The sequence below is a fragment of the Orycteropus afer genome, unplaced genomic scaffold (assembly GCF_000298275.1).
Source record: "Orycteropus afer afer isolate SDZICR_OR568_19922 unplaced genomic scaffold, OryAfe1.0 scaffold00014, whole genome shotgun sequence".
Taxonomy (NCBI): Eukaryota; Metazoa; Chordata; class Mammalia; order Tubulidentata; family Orycteropodidae; genus Orycteropus; species Orycteropus afer.
Window position 1 is genome coordinate 1,966,406 of NW_006921601.1, and position 3,268 is coordinate 1,969,673.

Consider the following 3,268-nt stretch of genomic DNA (forward strand, 5'->3'; position numbering starts at 1 on the left):
GAGGCTGTACACATGGACTTCACCAGATGGAACACACAGGAATCAGATTGACTACATCTGTGGCAAGAGGCGGTGGAAAAGGGTTATGCTTAGAAGAATGTATAATTGAAGATAACAAACCTAAAGAACTCAGCGTCCATAAAGAGGTTGGCTATTCTATTTACTTAAAAGAAAGACAAAGGGAAGGAAAAGGAGCAAGTTAGTCACTATGATTAATGTCTACTTTAATTATGCCTGCTAGTCTGTTAAAGTTCTGTAATTTTCATTGAGGGGCCCCTTCAGCTTTCTACTTCAACCTTCCACACCGGCAGAGAGACTGGCAGTGGACTCGACAGGCATGAGACAGAGCGGCGGGCTTACCGGCCCCCAGAGTGAGAAAGCTGAGTACCCTTGGGCAGGAGGCTCGCTGGCTGAGTGGAGTGCAAGTAGGTACCTATCGGCAGAGCTAAAAGAGCTTTGTAACACTTAACCCAAGCGGGCAGAGGCCAGGCTGAGAGGCATGTCTGAGGGCACAGCAGAGGGGGGACTGTCCTGATGGAAGAAATGTATCCTAAGTGTGTTCCTGAACCTGAATTGTAGCCTATTACTTTCCTAATAAACCCCATAACTGTGAGTATTGTCTGTGAGATCTGTGTGGCCATTGGAACAAATTATCGAACCCAGCAGAGAAGTAGTGAGTGCCATAGGAGGGTCAGTTGGTGTTAGAATTGGCAAAAGGCTGGAGGGTGGTGGTATGTCTAGCCTCGTAGGACTCAGCCTTGAACTGCTGATGGTGATTGTGAAATTAGAGGAGATCCGAAGATGCCACCTCCATGCCCTTTTTGTAGACATCATACTTGGTAAAGCAGAGGTCAGTGAAAAAGAGGAAGACCCTCAATAAGATGGCTTGACACACTGGCTGCAACAATGGGCTGAAACAGAGGAACAATTGTGAAGTTGGCGTAGGACCAGGTAACATTTCATTCTATTATATATAAGGTCTTCATGAATTGGAACCAACTCAATGGCACCTAACAACAAAGGACAAAGGAATTGAGTGGCATTGTTCAATCAACACTCTGGAAAAAATAATAAAGGATTGGAAGTAATTAATCTGCAATTAAAAGCATGGATAAAGTGATGATCCACACAACATGAGTAGAAACACCATGAGTGAGATGAAAATGATGATTAAAAGGCTCAGAGAAGTGATTATTGAGAGTTGATATACTATATAAGGCCAAAAAACTCACCAAATAGCTATGTTCCATGGAACAGCCTGGAGGATACAGCATTGCCAAAGTAATAAGGAATACATGGGGAGAGGGACACCAGCATCACTAAGTGCCAGAATATCTCTCCTCTGTAGGTCAAGACTGGTGATAGAAAATGCCTGCCACTGAGCTGGGCTCACTGATATCAACGAGGATGTTAGGACTTTGCCCCAGAAAAATAGCCCAGGTGGCAGCCTGAAACCATCAGAAGCCCAAGAGCATAAGCCCAACAACAGGGACTCCTATTTACCAAGACTGATCCAGATACTGCCTCTGTCAAATATCCAACCTACCAGCAGCAACAACAATAACTGAGTCCCCAGTATGGCACCAAGTTTTGAGTAGACCAACCAACCTCTTGGTGGCATTGACTATATGGGACTTCTTCCACCTTAGAGGGTGAAGCAATTTGTTGTGGCCAAATAGATACCTGTTTCAGGTGTGAGTTTACCTTTTTTGCCTACTGGGCCTCAACCATCATCACTATTTAAAGGCTCACAGAGTGTCTGAGCAACAGGTATGAGATCTCAACACATTGGATCTAAAAAGGAGGCATGGGATTCTCACATGGCTATGGAACTCAGTGGTGATATTACATATCATACCACCCAGAAGCTACCAATCTGATACAATCGATGATGGAACGACCTGGTGAAAGCACAGCTGGAAGACAAGCTTAGGACTGATACCTACAGAATGGGGTCCAATCCTCCAGTATGCAATATACTTGAAACCTGCATCCTTATATGATGCTGTGTCCCCAACAGATAGAGTACCTGAGTTGAGAACCAAGAGGTGGAAGCAGGAATGGCCCTGCTTATCAGTGATCCACTTGGGGAAATATGCTTCTTGCTCCACAACCCTAGACTCTGTGGGTTTAGAAGTCCTGCTTTCCATAGAGAAAATGTGTCCCACAGGGAAACAGCAAGAGTCCCAGCTGCTGCCTGGGAACTTTGGTCCCCTTGTGCAAAGGAACCAACAGACACAAAAAGAGGCCTCACTATCTTGGCTATGAAATGGATTCTCATTATGAGGAGTAAGGAGAGTTGTTACCTGATGGAGACATAGAGGAATATATCTGGCATCCTGCTGGTCCACCTGGGTGCCTCTTGGTACTCCCCTGCCCTGTTTTGATAGTAAAAGGACAAGTGCAGCAGCTTGAGGAAGATATGAAAGCAGTTTTCAACCCCTCAGAGATGAAACCACCAGACAAGCTCCCGAGATCATCAGAGATGTGAACTTAGGGTGAAGGAATGGATAGTGGAGGAGGAAAATGATGAGTAGCAATCAGTTGCTGTCCTGAGAATAGCTGCCCCCCTAAAAAAACAAACCCACTGACATCAAGTTGATTCTAACTCATAGCAAACCCTATAGGACAGAGTAAAACTGCCCCATAGAGTTTCCAAGGCTGCAAATCTTTAGAGAGGCAGACTGCCTCATCTTTCTCCCATGGAGCAGCTAATGGGTTCCAACCACTGATCTTTTGGTTAACAGGCAAATGCTTTAACCACCGTGACACCAGATCTCCTTGAGATCAGCTGCAGTGAGTTGCAATTCTTCCCACTATCTGTCCTCTTCAAAATTTCCACCATGAACAGATGGGTGGACAGGCTGAACTAGTAGGTATGTCTATGACTAGTAGGTATGTTCTTGGGGAGTATACCCAAGAACATGTATAGGGTTGGCAGACAACAGTCCTATAAGTTTATGTGTATTATCTGAATTCCCAGGTGTATAGTATAGCTGACAAGAGGCAAGGTGGTAGTCACTAGTTGGTCACAGCCAGCTACCCAGAGGGACTGAGTAGTTGAACCTGTGGGCTCCGGACCACAGTCACAGGGGACATCAAGCTCATTTGGCATAACATACTACACAAAACATTGTTCCACCTCCTACTTTGGCAAGTAGCGACTGGGATCTTAAAAGCTTGCAAGCTGCCATCTAGATGCAACGATGGGTCTCTCCTCATCCGGAGCAGAGAAGAATGAAGAAAACCAAAAATTCTTGGCTACAAT